The 17,815-nt window shown below is 36.6% G+C and overlaps 1 protein-coding gene across 9 annotated transcripts in view; it reads left to right on the top strand.

Annotated features, from left to right (window-relative positions):
• The window catches only part of Fas3 (fasciclin 3), a 295,828-nt gene that overhangs the window by 169,480 nt on the left and 108,533 nt on the right, over positions 1-17,815 (top strand). The window contains exon 1 of one of the 9 annotated variants that reach the window (XM_089074637.1): positions 6,630-6,825. The exons of the other annotated variants lie outside the window; for them this stretch is intronic. The gene's annotated coding sequence lies outside the window, so the exon portion shown is untranslated. Of the gene's footprint in view, positions 1-6,629; positions 6,826-17,815 lie in introns of those variants that run through there. 9 annotated transcript variants of the gene reach the window in all.

Genomic DNA, 17,815 nt, shown 5'->3' with positions numbered 1-17,815 from the left:
CCCCGGTCGGTGGTGGCTAATCCACATTCCGCGGACGTTCAGCCGCCGTCTTTCGATTTTTCGCCAGGCCATCCCCCGCTGCGAGGACGACGGTTTCATGATCTGTACGCGAGGATCTTAACTTGCCAAACTGATCTCCCCCTCGATCCCGGGGCTTGATCCACGAACTCGGCGCCGTTCGAATGGATCCCGCGGGACCGGGATCGTTGCCACCTCATGCGCGAATCAGGAGGAGACGTTCGTATTTACATACGAGGTCATCTTATCTGGCTAGCTGCCTCTATTCTCATTGCACGAAACGATCGTGACGATTGAACCATCTCCTCCTATATTCCGATAACGGCGAAGATGTCCTCCGGAGGAGCATTGCTCCGTTGATCGTCTCACGTCCTGTTAATTCCCCGATGGCTCCATTTATGTATATCTCTCTTTGTTTTATCTGATTGTTATCACAATTAGTTACACGGAATTAATTTATAACATCTGTAAATAAAAGAATTATATCTTTGGTATATTATATTTTGCGATAAAGATAATTTTTGAAAGTGAGACAGAAATGTAGCTTTCCATTAAGGTCGTTTTTCATCGTCAGCGATGAGTTTTCTAACAATGAATATTTTTGTATTATGAGCAAAAGTGCTTGTGAATTCATAGTAAGAATTTCATAAAGGAGGATCAAACGTAACATTGGCTCTAAGGGGTCGTAGAGTTATCTTCCGGTACAACACGTGTCTCCTGAATTAATAAGGATGTAACGTACCACTCGAGTAGAGAGAGAGAGAGAGAGAAAGAGAGAGACTTAGCCTCACATCAAAGGTAAGCGTTCTCCCTTGGCGACCCAACATTATATTTAATTGCGACGATTATACCTTTGTCATTGAACCGAACACGAAGGTAATATATATTAATTATACGAGGTAACTTTCCCCGTCTCTTAAGAATTAGAAGTATCACTCGTCGACATTTGAGCATTAATCAATATGAGTTATTACGACTTATACGAAGGAAAAACAAATTGTCCGATAAAATTGTCTAAGGCTTCACTCGAGATTTAAACTATCGTTTAAATCTTGTATCAAGTATCGAAACTAGCCGTGACTCGACAAGACTTAAAATTGCAAGTTTGCTTGTAATTTAAACGCGGAACGGACGAGCGAAAATGTTACAAAGCGCCAAGAATTATTCGCGCGAGCGAGCAAGTGGACAGAACTTTGAACTTTTGTATCGGGAAGTTTCTTGCCTTTCCTTTTTGTCCCTGCTTTTTTTCCTGCTCATCGCGTCATCCCGCTCGAGGACGTAACAATTTATATTCATGAGGATTATTTCTAAAAGGGACGGGCACGTTTTACCTTTCGCGATTTCTGCCTCCCTTTTATATGCTGATTTGATTGTGATTTGATCGTGGGTGGTTATGAAGCCTTAAGGAAAAAAAAAAAAAAAGGAATAGAATTTAATGGGGCATCAACGAGGATTCGGACGTCGTTCTGCATTTATGAAAAATTTTCCCAGTCTATCTCATCAACTTAATCCTCTTCTATCTTCTGGCGAGATCTCTCAATTAATTTAAGGTTTCGAGTTTTAATGGTTGTTAAAAAACCCATTATTTTTTTAAATTCCACCATTCTCTTAAATACCGTAGTTTGTGAGTAATAACTTGATTTATTATAAGAAGAACAGAAGGTAAAAATGCAGTTGAAAAATTATGACGTACTTTGTGAAAAAGATGCGAATATTTATAATTTATATCATGAATTTCGATAATTATGATGAAACGAATAGAAAAACGAATAACGGTAAAGTAAGTTTACAAAATCATATCTTTCTGTTTCTCTTTTCGATGCTACTTTTGTTTTACTCTTCTTTGACGATACAACTTTGCTTATCGACGGCGTCATCGGGAATCTACGGCGCGAGAGCAAATATGATTGTAGAAAACAAGAAAGTTATACGATGAAGCGAGAACTCGAGGGGGTAAAAGTAGCGCCGTAAATGAAAAAAGTGTAGATAAGAAACTTTGTTATCGGGAAATTTGGTTCCGTAATAAATTGTTAACTTTTAAGAAAGTTTAGATGTTCTCTCGTGACCAAGTATATTATACAATCAACTACAATCGATTAACCTGTCGATAGATATCGGACAACGATATATTAAACGATATGTTAAAATCCTCGAGTTTTCTTCCGAAGTTACGCAACATATCTCATATATTTTTGAAAATAATTTATTGACAATGTTTCTCGATGAATATTACAATTATTAATTTACGAATTTCATTACGGTGTAATATATTCTCTTTGTCCACTTCGTGTATTCCGTAGGAATACATTGGTAAATTTATCGATAAAGATAATTTTATTATAGATATTTCACTGGAAAAATGCACTAGAGGAATTTTCTCTTCGACAAGGAATATTTTGCCACCCATATTTCAATACTTCCGCTCATGATTTTTATTGCTGTTTCTCATTTTTCTTTTATGGCGTATTTATCACTTGACCCGACTTGAAATTTATGGTATTTTGGAAAATAAATGGTCGTAATTTGATTATTTCGAATACTTGGCATTGGCGCGCTTGTCGTCGCGACAAACAATGCCACCAATATAATCAAAATCTTTTCATCGTGGATCACTAAGTGTGGAATTTGTGCTCGGATATTAACGTCATAGAGAAAACTCGTTTAATAGTAAAATACCGGAGGGAAGTAGTAAAAGCGCGCCTTTTACTTCGAAGACATAATCCTTGTAAAAGGCCGGAAATTAGGAAGGAAATGAGGTAGAGCTAGTAAAACTAAGGTCATTTGAATCCTTCTACTTCTTTTTTATCGTCTATCTTTTCGACGAGAAAACCTGTATCGAAGCATATACTTCGTATAACATCAAAAGTTATTTTAGTTTCATATTCTGCACATAAGACATCACATAAAGACATCATTATCACATTATTCTTAAAATTTTTATGTATATAAAATAAAAGTAATTTAATATATACTGTATAATTTAAGCATTTTTATTCGTTTGATAAGTAATTTTAATATCTATTATTTAAATTGTAGTATGTCTATATTTCGATAGCTCCGCGATTAATATAAAGAACAGATTTATAAAGCGTGGTAGGGAAATTAATATTTCAGAAAGTCAGTTAATAGACGTAATTTTCCTGAAAACTCAGGACAATTTGAAGTAAATCTGTTTCCGATATTTTCGGATATACTGCCTCGTTTCTTGATATCCCCGCGGCATGACATGGATTAAAATGAAAATTGGAAATCATAACGTAGAACGCGGCCGCGCAGAAAATGGGAGTGATATGGCCGTACGTGAAGTGAATAATGCTGGATTGAAAATTCGATTGTTTCGCAATATGTGAGTTTCCACGTGCTAAGCGTGCTGCGAGTTTAGATGAAAAACCACCCGAGGATACCAGGGTAATTTTTTTAGCATCCCATGTTGTGCCGCCTAATGCGAATTTATGGGATTATTTCATTGTCGAGAAAGAGAGGCAGGGAATAAAGTGCATCATCGAGCGATGTATTATGTCTAGATGAGTCTATATATCGATATACACACTTCGATTGTCCGATATTACGAAATTCTATAACTCGATTATCGGATACAACACATTTTCAATATTGCAGCACGCTAATAAAACATTGAAATTGTACAGAGTCTATAATTTTTCATTACTAGTCATACGGGGGAGAGGAGGGGGGGGAGGTATCCGACATTCTCTATTACTTTTCTAAGAAAATGTAAAACATCATAAAATGGTGAAAGATGTAAAAATTTTAAGTTTTAATATTGTGTTTATTTCTATATGTGATTTTTTTTAATTTATTGTATTAATTTATTCTCAAATATATCTATAGCGATTCGATCACCTCTTGGAGATTGCTATTATGGAATTTTATGACTCAATCCGTTAGATTATTGACGTCGTCGATACGTATGATTTAAGTTACAACGACGCTTTTATCGCTAAATTGCCGGGAAGCAGAAGCATCGACGTGCAGAGCGAAAGCAGCCTTGTGCGAATACTGTAGATGGTATTCATATCGTATTCATTCAATTAAATGTAATATTCTCAGATACTGTTAGCGCATAATGCAATCCTCCGTATTATATAAATGAACCTTGGATGATGGAATTTATAACATGAATGTGGAATAATCAATGAAATGTCAAAGCTAGCAAATAATTTGATTAGTTATGTTACTATTCATAGCCATTTTACAAACACGTCATTTTAAAATTGATGTTTGAACATTGACAGCGTTATATTCGTATAAGATATAATAAATATTGTATACATATGCGCTGTTCTCTTTCATTTCTTGTATTACTTTTCTTTTATTAATATCAATTTTTGTTTAATTAATATTAATCAATATTTTTTTTTTTAATGTTTTATTAATACACGAAACATTGCATATTATTCTGTATTTCTGTGTTAATTTTGACTTTGATATTTAATTAATTTAAAATTTTTTTTCGAATATCGACTATTTGGAATATTGCTGGAAGCAATTTGCCGAGTGTCATGATTATTATTTGCGAGTGGAAATTAGACAGGACACTGGATCCTCGAGCTTGCTAATATAAACTATCGTAATTCGCAAGTTAGAGCAAACTCCAATGTAGTAGCGATTCTCGCTTTCGCCAGTCGCTATATCGATCACGAACCCAGACTGCGGATTATCCATCCCGAGCATGCTTCGTGGGGATGAAAAGGAAGGATACGCGGGGTGAAAGCACGCAAATAACACAACTTGGCAGAATAATAAATGAGGTACGGAAGAAAGCGGAAAATGCTCGAAGATCCGTCCAGACATCGGAGACGAGTGAAAGACACACCACGCGAAAGGAATAAAAGAAACCAATGTGGAATGCTAGAGAATGTACGAAAGAATGGGGGCGCGAGAAGAACGATATAGAATGTTGTAGATGATGTAGGCTATAATTTTAAAATATTTTAAAAAATATTGTTAATTTGTTTAAATTGATTATTATAAAAATATTAATTTAAATGAACTTTAAGGCCTTGCCGATTAAGTTAATAACATGACTTAATTTAATTTAATTTAGCGCATCGTAAGATAGCTTAAATACGATATTTGACAATGGACTTGTAATTAATAAATTATTTTTTCTTTCTGTTTCAGGTGAGATTTCATTTCGCGGATGAGATTGATGACCGGATATTTTAATTTATTTAGACTTTGATAAGGTAATACGGAATAAAATATTACTGTCGAAATCTATTTTCTCTTTCGAGAAAAATATTTTAAGTGAAGCCTGCTCTATTAACTTTACTTCTATTACTCAAGAGCATATTTCATATAAATTTACATAAGTTTTACATAAGTTTAATTTTTTTTATTTATACTATAGCTACGTTTACATTATCTTATTTGATATATTTTTTACATACAAGATTCATCTAATTATAAATATATATTTAAGATTCTCTCTTTCCTTTCTTTATTCACTTCTGGAAATTTGAAATGAATGTAAACCTACCTATTCGTGAACAACATTCCAAATGTTACGATTAATATTTCAGATTTAAAATCATTAATTTTTTATAGTACCAATAATAACGTTGACGATAAAAGATCGCTTTGAAATTTTTAAATGACACACGTCTCTTGATTATTTACAACCTTCCTGTAAAATTTTTGCAAAGTAACATTCTCGAGAGTAATATCGGTAGTAAGCGTGAAATATTAACAGGTCACGTCTGATTGAATCGTCGTTAAGTACTCTCATCGTGAACGTTTCTTTCGTTTAGTTAGCAGATCATAAAGCTCATCATTGATGGCGGAATCGAGAAGCAGCTTAAAGCAGGAGCGGGCTTCTCATTGTCGTAAAAGTCCAGTCCGCGGCCGTGCGTGGATTTTACAGCCCAGCATAATTGGCTATAATCATGACTATTAAGGATGCTCAATGAGATCGTTAATCCATAGCCATTTGCAAGTTCTCGTCATCTACTTAATACTTGCTTAAAGCCTTTACGAGTTTACGATATTGCCGAATATCGATGTGCCTTTAACGCAACGCGCGATGATGTTTTCCCCTGATCGTAAAGTTCATCACGAAAGCTTTCGCTCTTCCGTAGTCGCGTTTTCCGACGAGCATGTTCTACATTTTAGTGCGGTGTTCTGAACGAGTTACGGCACGATCCGATTTGTATTTTATTGCGGTACCCTCAATTGATTAGTGTACGTGTTATTCAGTTTTAGCCGCACTTTACCATTTAGCGAAATGAAAATCACATCAAAATCGCCGATGCATGTTAATGATTTTGCGCGTAAGTGAGAATTTAATCGCCCGAATATGTAATAATTTATAGTATTTCCAAATTTAATAATAAAATTTATTTCGACATATAGCAGTAATATGCTTTGCGACAAATAGAACAACTAACCGAAAAAATTTATAAATCGTTTAAGGAGCTTCTCTAAAAGACGATCGACGTAGTTATTTGCAAGTAAGTAGAGAAATTAAATTTTTAGATCCACAAATTTGTTGTTTGCACGATTGTTGTTTCACAGTACGTCAACGTCGACTATATTCTTGTAGATAAAAAACGCGTGTTTTCTGAACCGCTTACGAAACGTGGGCGTGTGTCAAATGTCAAAGGGATGACCGAGGGAGTTTGCAAAACTTCAACCAAGGAAATCGCATTTAATAGCAACGGACAACTATGTAGCGACTTGATTCCTACACGTCGCGTGTCGAAGTTTCAAGCTTTGACTTCTGCTCATCACCATGTTGCTCCGCTTATTTCGCCAACTCTCCGAGATCTGCAGATTTAATTTAATCCGGTAACTATATCAATCTGCACGTCTAAGAGGAGAATAGAATGGGTCGTCAGGAATCTCGCAATTACATGGTCTAATGAGAGAACTATGTTTCGACGTTCATGTCAATTCGCTTGGCTATCACCGATGCATCAATGGAAATTTCATCGTGCTTTCGGATGTAGCCCAACGTAGATTTCCGATTTGCATACAATATGAGAGCTATTGAAATTGACAAGTTCCTTGATTGGATAACGGTATTGAAATGAATGAGATTGCAATTCCGCATTTCATAAATTTAAAAAAAATATTACGCGAAATTGTTATATTATGAAAATATTCATTCATTTCATGTCAGATTCACAGATTTTTTGATTTTTTTTGATTATACTTTTTTTTTTAATAAAGATATTAAAATATTATCTCTTTGATTAATAGACTAAAAATAAAGTGTTTTACGATGTGACAAATAGAATGCGGGTAAATAAGAAATTAAAGTATAAATTAATTTTATTTTATGTAAATAATTATTTTGAGAGGAAAGTGAAAAGTACTTAATGTTAAAAATGAAAAACACATTTTGATACGTGTCCTGTCATTTTAAAAAGTTAATTTCAAGATCGTTAAAAACTCTTTTGTTGAAGCTGTATTTCATAAGAAGAGCAAACTGTGTGTATTGTTGGAAATATTTCTCTGGTGTAATGCATACCAAGTAACATATTTTCTGTGTAAGCTTAAAAACGTAACGATCCGAGCGACGCGGCGAAAAACGACAATTTCGTAACGCGCGTCAGAAAATATCCGCGCTGTGAAAACGTTGCTCTGTGGAACTTTCTGCCAGCGCTGATATCCAGACAAGAGATATACGCCGCGCAATTTAAATCACAACGATGCACGAGGGAAAACTTTCCAAGCCGCCAAAACAACCTAGGACGGAGGCCGGGCAGAGAAACACTACGCGAAACACAACCGGTTGCATGCATTAGCATTGTCAGAGTAAGCTGCCACTTCGGTGGCGAAAGGGTTCGCTTCGCATTTGCATGAATAAGCAACGTCCGTGAAGCTGTTTGTCCAACCCTACCGAACGTAAAATTCTCGGCAAAACTAACTTACATAACACAGAGGTCGATTAATTAAGCTAAGATTGATATTAGTAATTAAGAAGAGCGGGTCGCGAAGTCTTTTCCGGTATCGGGAAATTAGAATGAAATATTTGATAATTGGCTGAATAAACTGATATTAATTTTGGCGGAAATTGAGGGTTAATATTTGCCTTTCCGTTAGAACACGTTCGAATCACAGAAGTTTACTAATTAAGCGAAAGTCAATAGTAATAATTGGAACACTGAGTCTTTGAATATTTTTGCCATAGATTAAGGAAATACAATACAAAAGAGGCCCTTGAAGTAAGTGACTATATATGAAATATACGGCATTTAATTTAGAAGAAAATTGAGTTAATATTTACCGTGCTATTTCGCTAGTAGAAGACGCAAATGTGTCCTTAATATAATTAAATGGCACTGAAGTGCATATCTCGCAGCAAGGGAATATGAATTAGCGTTTCGCGGCCGGGGGAATCACTTATTCATTCGACAAAATATTTAGCTGTGGAACTGGGGGCGTAACAGAGACACATTCTCAGAGAGATACATTTAATTGCGAAGACACATTATACATGCGATTACGCGCCGCGCAATGGAACAGATACGTTCATGAATATAATCGCGGAATTCGGTAAAAGTTACAGCCTTATTATTCTCTTCTGAGAATGATAGAAACTTATTAATTATAAGTTACAATATTTCGTGCTACGTTTTTAATGGCGAAACAACAGCTATTCAGCACGTTATTCAGACTGGAGTGGAAGGCTGCAGCCATCTACGTAGCCCTTTCAAATGTATCCCTCTTTGTCAAAAATGCGCCGTAAATGCATTCCAACTGTAATTTCGTTTCCACCGACGTTCCTAGAAAGCCTTCCTCGCATAACGAAAACTGATTTTGAGCATCTTCTAAGGGGAAACTTACCATCTTTTCATTGAAAGCAACATTACAGTTTTCTACATTTTTTCCCGCGTGAATACACATTACTAACTCTCATTAAATTTTACGATAGCAAAATATTTTTTCATTAAAATAACTTATGTTTCTCATTTTTATAACGTCTTTTCTGCGATGCATACGATGAAAATTTACAGTTTATTAACGTTTCATGTCGGAAAGTATACGTGAGAAAACATATTTTTTAAATTAGACATAAAACATTTCGAATATCTTGCGATTTTATTGAAAAATTAAAAATTATTGTCAAAAATTTTCAATGATATGCATAATTTCAATCATTTTATTATGTTTTGATAGCAATAGAGTTTTTAAAACATTTTAAGAATAAAATTTTTATCATGAGTGTTCTTACAATATTTAAAAAATTTTTTTATGTTTTTTTTTATTAGCAGCGCACACACATCTACGTTAAGCTTATAAAGGATGTATAAGGTTTAGCGATTAAACTGCCCTGCGTTATCCTAAAGGTTAATCACTGGTTCACTAGTGCAGAGGTCTGTCGAGTACAAAAGGGCTAAAGGTTGCCAAGCTATCACCACGAGAGAATCGATCGAAGCAGTCACTTAGCGCGCATGTTTCATGAAACGAAGCCGTAAAGCCATTTGCATGTGACGTTAAATTTCGCGATACTTATGACAATGGGACACTATTTGTTTTCGACGTCACGATAACACGCCGTTCAATTTTTTACGATGACTTTGCAAAACTGTTTCATGTGTTTATAGAGTTGGTCCGTTATTAACTCGACTTTACTAAAGTGGATATAAAACAAATTCCAAATATCGTAAACGTAATGTAATTTTCACAACTGCTCTATCTATTTTTAACAAGTCTAAAAGCTAGATTTCAAATCTAAATTTATTTGATAGTTTCAAAATTTCACTGCTAATTTGACCTAAAAATTAAACGTAATCTAAGATATTCTAAAATAGTAAAAAATTATATCAGAGCTAGATAGAAAAGATATCTCATCTTTCTATCAATATTTTAATAATTCATTTCTTTCTATAAATATTTTAAAGATGACATTAACCAATTTTTTATTATCATCTCTTTCTTCGAATTCAGTAATTCATTAAATATTTTACAGATTGTAGATTAATTTGAATAAAAAAATACATGAATATATCAACACGTGTATCAGTATAAAAGAAACGATATATATTAGCAACACAATTAGTAAAACTATTGATTGTATTCAATTACATATGAAAATGCAATTATCTTAAATGCATTCTCAATTGGGATTATGTCCCTACAATTGTTCAACGCAAATGTGATATGGTGAATATCGAATTATCTCTCAGAATCGCTTTCACGATCAGCTTATTGAGCTATATGCTACTATTAATTCCCTATCAGAAACACGAGTATGATAGGTATAGCCCTTAATCCTTTCGGTGCAAACGTCATAGTGATACACGTTCTATCGAATATGTCTACACATCTAATTAGCATAGGCGCACATACACGGAAAAACATTTTTGCTAGTAAATTTAAAAATATAATATATATAATATATTCATTTTCCAAATGAAATTATTTTCAAATCTATATCTAGTTACCTCAAAATTATTTAAATATTCTCAAATTAATTGCTAGAAAATCAAATATTTTTGCACTTATTATTATATTTAAGCGTCGTACATAATAATTTTTTTATTTTATAAAATTATTTTTAAGATTTGTATCTGATTATATAAATTTTTAGATTTATCAGCAAAATTGTTCTCTCCGTATTTATTAAATATTCATGTAAAAAACTAGAATTTTATATGACAATATAAATATTTGACAATATATATATATATATATTGTCAAATTTAATTAAATAAAATCGTAAATAGATCAAATCTCAGTTTTATATAAAAGCTTACGAATTTATAAAATACAATAATATTCAGAGTATTCATCGAAACATCACTGATAAAATATTGCAAATATTCAGTTTAAAAAAATAAAAGCAAGGTAAAAGCGCGTGTTACGTAGCATATGACGACGCGTTTACTGGCAGATTAGAAATCACTCGACGATGACAGTGAGCCTCGTCGCTTTCTTTCCTGAAACGTGGTTCTCCCACGGCTTATGACCGACATTTCGCCAACAGATCTCGTTGTCGTCGTCGTCGTCGTCGTCGTCGTCGTTGATATTCGACGGAGCGCGTCGGGAAATAATGGTCGGGGCCGCTCCTTCCGCTCGTTGCGCGTTTGGCACCAGTGACGCGCTACACGAAGACTGGCTGGCATAATGGATGTTTACGCACGACGTCACGCATCATCCTCCCTTCTCGACTATTTCACCCCGTACGTGAGAGCCCGCTGCGGGGATAATTCGCGCGCGCGCGCGCCAGGGCAGCTTCGCGACGAGAGGACCTTTGCCGCCCTTGTTGCGAGAACACGCGCGCCGTTGACGTAACTCGGCCTCGTCTCGCTTGGTAATTATACCGGCTCAATAACCACCATTGTGTTACGTTGCGGCGAACATTTTGACGTATGTCAGATCCGACGCTGACTACCTGCTTGTAACTCGCGGTGAAACTCCGCGACGGGGGTCGCATTCTGTACAGAGAGGTGCGCCTTTCTCGTTCTATATTCTCTCGAATGGAAAATTCTCTTTCGCCAGAAACGCGTGTTTATATCGATATCAGTATATATTTATAAAAAAGAAAAAAATGAGAGATTGGGGTTAAAGACGAAAAAGAATATTTTGTCGTGCAGAAACCGCAAATTGTGAACGGATTCGTGTAATAGAAATGGCGAAACTTGGCTTCTCGGTTATTTTATATTTCTTGATGTAAATTTTATGTAATAAGTAAGAATATAATTTTAAATACAGGACGAAAATTTCACAAGTACTGATTTTTTTTTCTAATTACGTTTAATTGATTTTGCTTTGTACAGAGCAAATATTATAACAATTGTAAAAGTCGTCCGTGCATCTCTGTAATAGAGTACCTTTTCCGTTACGCGACAATTCGTTAGATGTATTGGAAAATAATTGGACAAATACCGGCTCGAAGTGCCGTGTAACACTATTACAACCTATCCGAGCTGCTTTGCAGATCGAGTCGATCGTTAGAATGCAGGACGAACCGACTTCTAAATGTTCTCTTTGTTCCGAACGAATTAGATTTATCGACGGAACACCTGCGGACTGCGCGAGCTCAACTGCATAGTGCAACAAATGCGCTACTACTTTCTGCGATTCGTGCCGGCAACACGTAGGCAACCCATGAGATGTTTGTTTCCTCTTTTACAGTATTACAGAAGCGTACGGTAGCTTGCGTAAGGTCTCACGGCGGAGGAATTGTCTGTTCGGCACAACAAGCCAAGTAAAAGTGGAATTTCATTGGAACGAAATTTTCGTGGAAAATTTATTAATACTATAAATAAGGGGTTTTAACGAATTAACTGCGAATGCATTAATCCTTTTGATAAACAGAGAAAATAGAACATGCGTATTTATCTACGATTTAAGTATAAAGCAATGAATATCTTTCAAACAGTATCTTTTTTTTTCCATTAAATAATTTTAAAATATTAATTTTTGAATTTGGTAATAGACATTATGTTGGATCGCAAGAAAATCTTAAAAGTTGTAATACCAAAAGATATGTCGAGTAATAATGAAATTACATCAATAATAGAATGAATTTTTTCAAGAAAGAAATCATAGAGTAGTTTTATATGCTGGTAATAACCATGAGTTTCTTGTCCGTTTAAATGCTTTGATATCGATATTATTTCACACTTAAGGCATTTACATTTCAAGGCAAATGAAAGGAGTTTCTTCTTTGTTAATATTTTTTTTATGATATCATATTTCCTTTATATTATACTTATTTTTAATTTTATAGGGGTATAAGGTTCAAAAATATTTCACGCGTATGTGTAATGCATTTTGTGAAACATGTCCGAATCATATCCGATTTGTCATTCCATATAAATGTAATATCATTGAATTTACATAAAGCGACTGCGCATTTCCGTCGCGAGGAGAAATGCGCACGTGAGTCGATGCGACTCGTTGATGTTTTTGAAAACCTGAGCAAACCTTCGAGCATACGGCACCGATGGCGCCCGTTCGTTCGAGGTTCTTTTTAGGCATGTATGGAAAACCGAAAATATCCAAACTGTCGGCGCTCAACCTTATTTGAGATGTCTTGCCCGCGCCATTTCATTACCGCACTCGAAGCGGCAGTCGTGTAATATGAATATGCAATTTTATGACCACTCCGGGGAAACTCACGTACGTACACGGGCGAGTTATGCGTTTCGTCCCGGGAGAACCTCTCCGGGCTTATTCGGTGGGAAAGTTACGAACATATGGAGGCGTGGGAGGGGGGGGGGGGGCGGGCGCAAAGTGTACGCCGGTCTGTATGTCGTGTACGTACCGTACAACTAGTTCCATGCCGCGTTGAAAATTTCGTAATTCCTTTCTCGGAGAGTACGCGAACCGTTCGTTCATTCGTTCGCCGCCGAGTGAGAAGTACGCCGATTCCGGAGGGAGGGGAGAGGGGAGTAAAATAAACATCGCAGAAGGTCCCGGAGGTGGGCGCGGGCGGTCCCGCGTGAGTCCGACATCCGCGGTTATTTCGCGAAACACCCGCGAAAATTGTAAACAGTTCGCGTTTGGTCTCTTGGCTTGAGGTAAGTTTCCCTTTGAATTGCGTACACGAGTTTTCCGCCCGACTGCCATTTCGTCAGACACGACAGAGACCAGTTTTTCGGGCACGTCCGGTCTCTCCGACTCAACGACCGTATTTAAGATCATTATCTTTAATGACGCTTGATTCCATACGGAAAGCTACGGCGGACGTTGACAGCTGCAAGTGCATCTATCTACAATGGGAGAAGTCCACCGTGACGATGTCAGTAACAAAGCTAAAAGGGTGATCCTTCTGTGGTGGGCGTAACCTTCGATTTCTCACCAGACCGTGCGTGACGAATTGTGAACGACGTATTAAGTTAAGTTACTCGATCGTTCATGTCTGCGATTTCCTACTTATCGCGTGTACTTACACAAAGATAAATATTAAAAATTTTTGTATTTTATGAAGAAGTTTATTTGGATTGTTATAACGAAAAAGAAATTGTACTTGAAAGTAAAGCATTTAAATGATTAAAATATTTTACATTTCCAATATTACTTCTTTATTTATATAATATTTATGTTTAATGCATTTTTATACACAAGAATTAAATTTGTGTATTTCTCAATTTTTGTAAAATTAATTCTTAATAAAAGACGAATATCGAATTTTTAATATATTTTATATATTAATTTTTAAATTATGATACTTGAAGAATTTTCAAGCAGTACTTGAAGAAAATAATACTGCTACAGATTGATATGTAATTAAATTAATTAGCTTTCGATATAATTTTGATCGAACCATGCGAAGATGGAAAGAAGCGTGCTATATATATCGTTTCGAAGCATGATATTTTCAAATTGACCCTCGCGACGCATTCGTTACGTAATTAGCTTATGAACTCTACTGAAGGCGTAACAGATACTGCCCCTTTGAGAGCGAGCGAAGGAGCGACTTGATCGCCATTAAATTCAGAGCAATAATTGAGTTTGCCGCTCGTGTGTTGCATCGTAGGAAATTCATATACTCAGGATGCGACAAGAAGTACGTCGTCGTAACGCAAAGGTAGATTTAATTAAATGTTAATGGCGACGTGTGTATTAACTGGGAAAAGCGCAAAGGAGGGCGTACACATTGTTGGTCTACAAAAAGATCACAGAATTCGGACGTGAATATCGAGGCTCCGATAGCATCCAAGCCCCCAAAAAAAAGCGAAATCGATACTCGAACGGGGTTTCGCTTCAGTTTGATATCGCTCATTCGAGAAAAAGTAACGATCAGGCGAAAAGGGGGCGAATAGTTGAGGCGAAGATGGCAGAGCACCAGAAGACCAATCGGGGATCGGGGGATGAAGTAGATGAAGAGGAAAGGGAGGAGGAAGAAAGGTCGTGCAAACGACGTCAGACTCGCGCGCGATCTTAACGCCGCTACTTTCCCGCCGAAACGTAATTTAAAAGTTGGCAAGCATCGCGCACTGGCTGCGACACCCTCTGCCGTTAATGAAACTTCCTCCGCGGGCTCACGCTTTCAATTTTCCACCGCGTGGCCGTGCACACCCTCCGCAGTCGTGCAGTCGTCTCGCAAGCCGTTCCGTCCTTCCAATCGGCGACAAACCGCCGCCTACTTTTCCGCCGCCCTGCTCACCCCCCTCCGGCGTTTCCCCGGAAAGCCTTCTTTTCCTCGTTACCAGCGATACCAATGCAGGTTTGCCCAGGCAAACAAACGTTCAAGCTTCATATTTTTTTATCGCTGCCACGCGCGTTATCAGCGCCTATTCCGATACCATCTTCCACTCTTTGTCCCTTTGTTGTCTCTCTACATACCGCCGACGTTGTTGATTCGATGTTCGATACGGTATCGGTATTAAGCTGGTCGATTGGCTCCGTTGCTGCGAAGCACGAAGCTCGTTCTTCCTTAACTCGCAAATCGATGATGCTAGCTTTAGCGTTAAAGAGGACCATTCGAGCGGCGCGCGAACGCGTTGGTTTTAACGAATTAATTTACGGACGCGGAATGCTAATTAAACATATTATATAAAGCCCCGAATTTATGAACCATGCCACTTTGGCGGTTACAATTGTTCGCGATAAAAGAAAATTTCCCTAAATTAGTATTCAGATTGGGGATTGCCTTTCGGAATCTCTTTAAACTTATCTATCTATTTGAAGAGATCTTTCCCATAAATCGAGGGATAGTCGTCTCATTTTCTGGCTATTCCTGTCGCTATATATTTCCAGTTTCTGTCCAATACTTTTCTGGGGGGGAAAAAAGTAATCGATTTTTAATGGTTCGCGGATACAGAACTTTTAGTAGAAATCGGTTTTTGCTACATTTGCAGATCGAGGAATGCTGGTTTAATTTCTAAATTCTGCGCTTTCGATCAGAAGCGAATTAAGAGCAGTCTCGAAATATCACGATCACGGACGACCCCGAACGTTTGCCCTGGAGGAAGAGGCGAAAATCGAGCGCAACGACCGGAATACCTCGCAGCCGCTTTTTGCACCTTGCAACCGAGCTCGATCGCGATATTCCGTCAAGGCGAATTGACGGCGGCATATGTATGTACCTACGTATAACGTCGCGACGCGACGGGGTGCAAATAAGCGCAAAATGACTGGCGGCACCTGGCCATATTGGCGTAAAGTTGGAAAACGTCTGCCAATATGCAAGGGCTCGACACCTATCCTCGTCGGATGTCGGAATTCATGGCTGCCGCTATTCCGGCAGCTCCTCTCCTTGCCGAAACTTCCTCCTTGCGCGAAGAAGCCGCCGGTCCCGAGCGACGGATGCGACGGAAAGACAGGAAATGGGGGGGGGGGAAAAACTTCACCGGGACACGACCGATATAGTTTTTTGTGGTATCCTGGGAATACACACGGGGTCGCGTGAAAAACGACGTATCCGCACGAACTAGATGGGGAAAACGAGCACGTCGAATTCGAGATAGGTAATAAAAAGCGGTGAAAAGTGGGGTAACTTTCAGGAAAATATGTTGAGTCGATATACACGCGCATACACGTACATATACGTATGTACGTATGTTGCACAGCGAGATCGTAATACACTTGACAAAATTCCATATTAACGATAAAAATAAAGGTTGTTTCTTTATTAAAATAGTTGTTTTAAATATAGTATATTAATTTAAACGAAGTAAAACGACATAGATTTTTGCTTCTATTTATCGAGAAAAAATTCAAAGAACAGAAGCTATTACATTATGTTATGTGAAAAAATATTGCAATGACATTTATGTTCTTATGTAAAATCGAAAAATAAGATATTAGAAACATAAAATATTCGCTCAAAGTTTCTATAAATATAGAGACTGAAAAATATGCTATAAAATGAAATTTATGAAATCACGTTATATTTTTATTTTATATGTGCCCTGATTAAAATTTACAGACAAATATTTTATATAAATAATTTTTCTAAGAAAGGAAATCACTTATACAAATTTTTCATATTTTTATTTGTATAATCTATTGCACGTTACATAATATAATATGATTACGTTCTGTCATTTTTATAATTAGTAATAATACAATCAAATACGAGAATTACTAAGAGACTGCGATATATTTCAATCAGAACATCATGATTGTGATTTCTGAATTCTGTAACGCGAGCAAAACGTGAGTCAGGAGAAGTTCAGATTGAAACGAGCAACAAGTGCAACAAGTCGGGATATCAAGATGTCAATCATGCAAAGCGAGATAGAACGTGAAAAATGTTTGCAGCAATGAAACGTGGAAAGATTAACTGAGAATTGGAAATTGCATGGAGGCAAATGGAGGAAAAAAGATTAAGCATACATGCGCGTCTATCACTATTATTTAAGTTGACGGAGATACGCCGAAATCTGATAAATTTCTTATGTGCGTGTGCATGTATCGATCTTTTAAAATTTCTTTTATTTTACTTTACCAACAGACATGATATATCTTTATGACTTCATTTTTTTTTTGTGACTTTTTCACTTCAGTTTTGATGTGTTTTCTACGAAATATATTTAATTGAACTTTTTTTCAACAACAATTTTTTTTTTCAAAGAAATAGAAAATTCTTATGAAACTTCTTAGAGACCATCAAGTTTTCATTACAATGCAGATTTAGAATCACCACCGCTAGGATAAAATTTTTCTCTCTCTTCAAATCACTTGAAAGAAGTTCAACGATAGTCCACGATTTTCGAATAAATCCGCTAGCTGACGAAGGAATTCTCGCAGAAATACCCCATTTCGATGGACTGCGCCGGAAGCAATTCGTCCGAATCTGCATTGAATTGCTCCTCGTCTATAGTATTGTTGAAGACAAGGTGAGAAACCTGGTGCAGTGGACAAACGAAAGAAT

The sequence above is a fragment of the Pogonomyrmex barbatus genome, unplaced genomic scaffold, assembly GCF_055798465.1.
Source record: "Pogonomyrmex barbatus isolate J1 unplaced genomic scaffold, ASM5579846v1 scaffold17, whole genome shotgun sequence".
In the NCBI taxonomy this organism is placed as follows: Eukaryota; Metazoa; Arthropoda; class Insecta; order Hymenoptera; family Formicidae; genus Pogonomyrmex; species Pogonomyrmex barbatus.
Note: the sequence above shows the minus strand (reverse complement) of the source record. Positions and strands in the feature narration are given on the sequence as shown.